Raw genomic sequence first — 8,041 nt, 5'->3', positions numbered from 1 at the left:
TTTTGTGAAACTACCATGCCCACTGTGCCCTCCATGTGACCCAGCTCCCTTTCAAGGGCACTCAGGCAGGTGAGAGAGTAGAGAGATAGGGCTTTTGTGGCCAATTCCCCTCCCCCAACCCTTCCCGCCTTCCTCCCTGCCATGCCAGTCCTGCTTTCCCTCCACATTGGGAGAATGTTGCAGTAATTCAGATCTTCCATCACTTATTAAGGCCTGCCACCACACAGGGTTCCTGCCTTCAGGGGGCTCACAGTGTAGCTGGGGGATTAAACTGACATCCAGAATCCACCCTGAACTCTGGCAGGCATTCAATGCCCAGGTGGCTTACCAGAGTGGGCCACCTGTGCAGGGTTTTGGAGGCTGAATAGGAGTTTACCAGAAGGATGGCAAAGGGACAGCATGGGCAGAGACCCAGGGATGGGAATCAGCATGGCAAGGTTTGGTATGGCTAAAAAGGAGGTGAGGCAAAAGTGTGCCAGCTGGAGACTAAGAAGCAGAATCCAGATCCTTTGTGGAGCAAAGACTCCAGGAAGAAGGGGTGAGGGGAGAGGGAGGAGAAGGTCTCTCCTGCCTCCAAATCGCCCTCCCCGTCCGCCTCGCAATTCACACGTACATACGCACTCAGGCCTTCATTCTGCTTGCCAGAGGAGCGGGAGGAGGCGGCGGGGAGGAGGAGCTGAAATGCAACCTATTCATGTTCCCGAGATGTAACACCCCTCATTTTCCATGCTGGGTAAAGACAAAAACCCTTTACAACCTGTTTCTGGAACTTGTCAGCAGCTGCCAAGAGGAGCGTGTTAATTAAACGTCGGCAAAGATGGAAGCCGGAGGCCCCGGCTCTAATTGGACAGTTTGCTTCACCGGATTGAAAAACATTGTGACAAAGAAGGAGGTGCGCGGCGGCTCGGCAGGGGTGCGGCGTGGCGGGGAGGGGAGCGGCGGCTTTGATTTCAGCTGATCCTCACCCCAGCCTCCCTCCCCCTGCAGAGCTGGCCCAGCCCAGCCCAGCCCGGCACGCCCACGGAGGGCCTGGGAGGGGCGGCGGCGCCGGAGAGGTACGGGTGGAGGAGATCCCCGAAGCCTGACGGCCCTGAGGTCCCGCTGGCAGTCTCGCCCAGTAGTAGGCCCAGACAAGGACCAGGCTTTGGGGGCTCTGGGGGGGCCCCTTCCCCTGATGACACGACCTGGGTTCTGGTGGCTGTGCAGGGAGGGCACCGAAGACAAGGGTCCGGCAGTTGCCTCAGGGTAATGTAGAGGTTGCCCTGGGAGCCCAAGCCCAGGCCTCAGCAGGGAGAGACCTGAGTCTGGACCGACCCCTGTTGCCCGAACTAGCTCTGGGTCACGTGACTGGGGATGAGGTCTTTAAAACGTTGGCAACTGGGAGGCTTATACTGGGAGGCTTATCCTGGAGGGCACAGCTGTGACGACGGTTTTCTCAGGACCCTGCAGAGCCCAGATTCCTGCAGGGCTGCAGGGGCACACCCAGAGACTGTCCCCACATCTGTTGTTTGGTGGCTGCACCCCAAGTCCCCTCCTGTTTTGACTCACAAATGATGACAGCAGCCATGTACTGAGTGCTGACTATGTGCTGGGCACTGTGCTGACCTTACAGGCCCTGTTATTTAACCTCCCAGCAGCTCCCAGCATCTCACAGGTGGGGATACTGAGGTCCAGAGAGGATAAGTAACCCGTCCATGGTCACAGTGTTATTAAGGGTGGTGCTAAAGTGACACTGGAGCCCAGGTCCCTCTGATTTCAATGTCCCAACCTGGACCCCATGTTTCCCACTCTCTGGTTCCTGGCCCAGCCAGGAGATGAGGGTCTTCAGGACGGTGTGAGAAAAGAGTGGGGTTCTTAAGTGGAGAACCCTTTCTCAGAGCCTCCAGGTTGAATGGCCTGAAAGATGGGGTGCAGCAGCCTGGGGCTCATCCCTGAGGGCCCTACGCATGTCACCCACCCATACGTACATGCCTGTCTTGCATCTCTTGGGGTAGGCGTGGTTAGTTAACAAGGCCAGAGCCTCCTCTTCTGTCCCCTTCCGCCTTGCGCCAGGTTTGTCCCCCGCCCCACCCTCATCCTGTGCTGCGGCCAGAAGGGCTCCGATTGGGGTGGGAGGCCAGTCTGGGGCCTGTGAGGACCAGGAGCAAGTATGGGAAAAGGGGCCATTGTGGCTCAGCTCCGGGGATTAAGAGCTAGAAAGTGGATGTGGAGAGCTGAGGCCATTGACGGTAGCCCTGCGAGCTGAGTTCCTGGGGGGGGCGGCCCAAGCAGCCTGTGCCTGAGCTGTGTCCAGGCTGCCTGCTGGGCCTAATCCCCTGGGAGCTGCAGCCCGAGAAGCCCTGGAAATACAGCTGCTGTGGAGAGAGGGCTGCCCTTGGTGGGGTCGGGTATCTTGTCCTGGATGGTCAGAGTGGCCGCTCTGAGGAGGGATGGGTGGTGGGGAGGCATGCCCATGGGGTGTGAGTGTACGTGTGTGCCCCTGGCCTGGGCAGTGTATTCGAGTGGGACACTCTAAAGATAGGTGACCCAAGATATAAAGAACAAGCTAGTGGTTACCAGTTGGGGTGGGGGGAGAGCAATTGGGGGTGGGCGAGAAGGAAGTACAAACTGTTGGGTGTAAGATAGACTCAAGGATGTATTGTACGACGTGGGGAGTATAGCCAATGTTTTGTAATAACTGTAAATGGAAAGTAACTTTTAAAATTGTATTAAGAAATTAAAAAAATAAAAAGATAGGTGACCCAGTGTGTTAGTGTCAGTCCCCTTGTGTGTCAGGTTTAGGGCCTGTCTTGAGGGGAATGGGGCCTGAAGGCGGCGACTAGGACAGCTCAGAGGTCCTCAGAGGTCCCTGACTAAAGAGGTGAGCCATGGTGAGGAAAGAGGCAGCGCCTCCACCAGCAGGCCTGAGTGGGTGCTAAGTGTGCGTGTGTGTGTGTGTGTACTCGTGTGTGCACCATCAAGCAGGATGCTTGAGAACGGCCCTTCAGAGGCGGCTGGAGGGGCTCTGCAAGTTGTAATCAGATTAAGGGGGCCAATCACTTAGGGCTCTTGAAAAGGCCACAAGGTTTCTAATCAGCCCTGAGCACCAGGCCCACAAAGCCCAGGAGGAGCTCGGCAGGAGCTGCCCGCGGGCTGCTGTGGGAGCCGGGCGCGGCTTTCTTCCCTCTCTGTCTCTCCTAATTATGTCAATTTGCTAGCCAAATTGTTTGCTCGAGTGGACAGGGCGCCTTGTGGCCCATTCATGTGGTAATGTGGGAACTGGCAGGCCTCCTGGCTGGGAAAATAGGAGGTACCGGGACCCTTTTCGAGGGAGCAGACAGGCTGGGAGTGTGGGGCACCCAGGCCTTGGGAACTCTCCCCTAACTAGTGTGGGGCTTTTTCCCATGAATTCCAGAAACTTCCAGCTTGGGTTGTGCTCTGGGATGTCCTTTTTGGCCAGTCAAGATGAAGGATGGGGAAGGAGGCAAGGACCCCATAGAGGACAGAAGAATTGGCCTCCAGTTTCCTTCAGGGTGAAGATGGGCAGCTTTCTGTCTTTATGCCTGATCCTTTGAGGGCCAGGCTGAGACTTGAGTGGTTTGGGAGCTGGATAGAATCTGGGAGGTGCCGGAGAGATGGAATCCTGAAAGGGTAAGTCGAGTCACAGCAAGCGGACACGTTGGGATGTGTAGAGACTCAGAAAAAGTTCTTATCAGTTTACTGAGCCTTTATGCAGGCGCCAGCCACTGTGTCACTACTTTGTACACAGCAGCTCATTGAGCCTGAGAGCAATCCAGGGACGTAGGCCCTGGGCTTCCCATTTCACAAAGAAACTGAGGCTCAGATAAGCTAAATGATTTGCCCAAGGTCACACAGCCAGTAGGTGAAGAGCAGAAATTTTTTTTTAATTAATTTATTTTTTAATTTATTTCTGGCTGCGTTGGGTCTTCGTTTGTGCGCGCGGGCTTTCTCTAGTGGCGGCAAGCGGGGGCTACTCTTCGTCATGGTGCATGGGTTTCTCATTGCAGTGGCTTCTCTTGTTGTGGAGCATGGGCTCTAGGCGCGCGGGCTTCAGTAGTTGTGGCACCTGGGCTCAGTAGTTGTGGTGCGCGGGCTCTAGAGTGCAGGCTCAGTAGTTGTGGCGCATAGGCTTAGTTGCTCTGTGGCATGTGGGATCTGCCCAGATCAGGGCTTGAACCCGTGTTCCCTGCATTGGCAGGCAGATTCTTAACCACTGCACCACCAGGGAAGCCCCAAGAGCAGAAATTTGAACCCAGGTCTATCTGATCCCTTTTTCCCTTCTGCCCGGCCCCACCACAGGCGTTCATTCCTTCCTTCAAGCAGCAAACAAGAACTGACAGTCAGCCGGGTTCTGTTTGAGGCATGGAGGATGCAGAGAACTAAGATGACCCAGGAAGTGAAACCGTGCACCTCAGATTGGGACTTGAACCCCCACGGCTGGGACTCGAACCCGGCCAAAACCCACAGTCTTTGAACTGTGATCACACACCTGGTTTCAGGACTTAATGAAGCTTAGATTCTTGATGTCTCATCGCAGAAGAAATTCAGTGAGAGACAAAGTGATAAGTAAGAAGTGGATTTATTTAGAGAGAAACACACTCCACAGACAGAGTGTGGGCCATCTCAGAAGGTGAGAAAGGCACCAGGGTTTGGGGTTGTCAGTTTTTATAGGGGTGGGTAATTTCATAGGCTAATGAGTGGGAGGAGGATTCCAGCTATTTCACAAAGTGGGTGGATTTACATATATTAATTCATTTAACCTTTTTTTTTAAAAGATTTATTTATTTTATTTTTATTTTTGGCTGTGTTAGGTCTTAGTTGCAGCATGCGGGATCTTTTGTTGTGGCGCGCAGGCTCCAGAGCATGTGGGCTCTATAGTTTGCAGCATGCAGGCTCTCTCGTTGAGGTGCTCGAGCTCAGTAGTTGTGGCTCATGGGCCTAATTGCCCTGCGACATTTGGGATCTTAGTTCCCTGACCAGGGATCAAACCTGCGTCCCCTGCATTGGAAGGCGGATTCTTTACCACTGGACCACCAGAGAAGTCCCAATTCATTTAATCTTCATAACAATTCTATGAAGGGAGTACAGTTATTATCCTCATTTTAACTCATGAAGAAACTGAAGCACAGAGAGGTTGAGTAACTTGCCCAAAGTCACACAGCTAAGTATGTAGCAAAGCTGGCATTCAAACTATGGCCCCAGAGGTCCAGCTTTTAATCACACACTTTTAGTCACAGCTAGGCTGTTACCACTCTTAGGTCACTGGAAGAGACAAAGGAAGGGAGGGTTTGAGGATCCTGGATGGGGGAGGGTTATGTGGAGAGGGCTGTCTCAAGCAGATCAGTGATATCTGTCAATGGCCATAGCCAGCTCCAAGTGACCCTGTGAGGGAGGGAGGAGAGGAGACCATGGAACAATGACCCATCCTCACTCCCCTCCCTCCTGACAAAACCTTCATGGAACCCATGGGTTTGCAGAGACAAACAGGAGAATATTTAACCCAGCTTTCCAGAGGCCATGATGTCTAATCTGTGTCCTGAAGGACAAATAGGAAATATTCAAGCAAAGGGTTGGGGGTGGAGAAACCAGCTTCTGGGAGGTGACAGAACATCTGGCTCAGGAGTGGCCAGGCATGCAGCCAGAGGGGAAGACAGGAGTCTACCCAAGGGCAAGTTTAGATATTATACTAAGGGTTCTGAGAACAAGTCATTGAAGAGTTTTAAGCACCAGGAGTGACAGGATCAGGAACAGTATTCTCCACTCCCCCTTGCTGTTCGGGATGCCAGCCTCAGGGAATTCACTGAGTTCTAGGAATTAGTCATACAGTTCTGCCTCAGGGGCTTTGCATAGGCCATGCCCTTTGCCTAGAGTGTTCTACAAACCCTGCCCCATTGCATTGACTCCCTGTGCACTGCATTTTCTACTCATCCTTAAATTTCAGGAAATATTTCTCAGAGGAACTTTTCCTGAGCCCTAGACCAGCACAGGACCCCTAGTTATATGCCTTTACTGTACCCTGAACTTTTCTTCATAGCATTTACAGAGTCTGTGATGATATATTTCGTTGTGTGATTAGTTAACTCTCAGTTCCCCCAGTACATATAAGTCCTATGAGAACAGGAATCCATCTTCCTAGGGCTGAGCCTGGCACATTGCAGGGGATTGATCAGTACTTGTTAAGTGAATGAATAAGTGAATGAATGAATTTTGGCTACACTGGGAGAATGAGGTGGAGAATAGCAAGCAGAGAACAACTATATATGTAATAAACTATTCAGTAAACATATACCTGTATGTATATATACTCTATGGAGACAAACTCTTGAGGTGGCCCCCATGACACCCACTTCTTGGTATTCATGCCCATGCAGAATCCCATCTCCTTGAGATTGGGCAGGACCTGTGACTTATGTCTAAACAACAGGATACAGCAAAGGTGATGGGATGTATGTGATTACATGTATATGATGATGTGATTACATCACGTAAGACTGTAGTACCCGGGAACTTCCCTGGCGGTCCAGTGGTTAAGACTCTGAACTTCCACTGCAGGGGGCACCGGTCCGATCCTTGGTCAGGGAACTAAGATCCCACGTGTCACGTGGCGTTGCCAAAAAAAAAAAAAAGATTGTAGCACCCATCTTACTAATTCTCTCACTCCCTTGTTGGTTTTGCTAAAGCAGGTGGCCATGTTGCAGCCCACCTGAAAATGGCCTCTAGAAACTGAGGACAGGTGACAGCCAGCAAGAAAATGAGCCCTCAGTCCTGTATGTGCAAGGAACTGAATTTGGCCAAGTGCTGCATGAATTTGGAAGTGGACCCTTCCCCAGCTGAGCCTCCAGATGAGGCCTCAGTCCTGGCCTGCACCTTGATTGCAGGCTTGCAGAGGACCCAGCTAAGCCATGCCAGGATTCCTGACCCACAAAAGCTGTGAGATAATATATGGTGTCTCACACTGCTGCATTTGTGGTAATATTGTTATACAACAATAGATTAGGGACTTCCATGGTGGCGCAGTGGATAAGAATCCGCCTGCCAGTGCAGGGGACACGGGTTCGAGCCCTGGTCCGGGAAGATCCCACATGCCGCAGAGCAATGAAGCCCGTGCGCCACAACTGCTGAGCCTGTGCTCTAGAGCCCACAAGCCACAACTACTGAAGCCCGTGCGCCTAGAGCCCATGCTCCACAACAAGAGAAGCCACCGCAATGAGAAGCCGGTGCAACACAACAAAGAGTAGCCCCTGCTCTCAGCAGCTAGAGAAAGCCCACGCACAACAACAAAGACCCAACACAGTCAAAAATAAATAAATAAATAAATTAATTAATTAATTTAAAAAAAAAGACCCAAAGCAGCCAAAAATAAAATCTTAAAAAAGACACAATAGATTAAAATATATATATATATACAATATATACACATATATGACATAAATGATATATGTAAACACCCACACAATACACGTTAGGCCAAGCATGGTATGCCATCCCCCGACCACAATTTTTGGCCAGATAGGGGCACATGGCACAGGCTAAGCCAGTCAGACTCCTTCCCTGGGATTTTATATATGGAGGCAGGGAAAAGAGGAGGCTTCTCTTTCCTCTAGGCTTGCTCAGATGGTAGGATGTAAGCCTTATGGTTGACAAAATCCATGCTCTCCTCCCACTGCATAGAGGAAGTGCTCCACAGCAGGACAGAATGCAAGTAGCTCACAAAGGGGAGACCTGAACCACATTGAAAAAGAGACCAATTGACATCATTTGAGTAACAGGACTCTGCCACACCTGAAGCCAGCCCATTCCTGGATTTCCCAGTTGCATGAACCATTAAATTCCTTCTTTTGCTTCTCTTGGCTCCCCTTATCCACTCTGAGCTCCTGGAGGTCAGGGAATCTGCCAGCTTCCTCACAATATTTCCTATTATGGCCCAGCCCAGAAAGCTTTTCCAGAATAAGTGCAGTAAAAGGTGGCTGGATGGAAGAGGGCTATGTGTCAAGTGCCCAAGTAAGCAGTCACTTATATGATCTTATTCAGTCATTACTGT

This window comes from Pseudorca crassidens, chromosome 1 (genome assembly GCF_039906515.1).
Source record: "Pseudorca crassidens isolate mPseCra1 chromosome 1, mPseCra1.hap1, whole genome shotgun sequence".
Classification (NCBI taxonomy): domain Eukaryota; kingdom Metazoa; phylum Chordata; class Mammalia; order Artiodactyla; family Delphinidae; genus Pseudorca; species Pseudorca crassidens.
Note: the sequence above shows the minus strand (reverse complement) of the source record.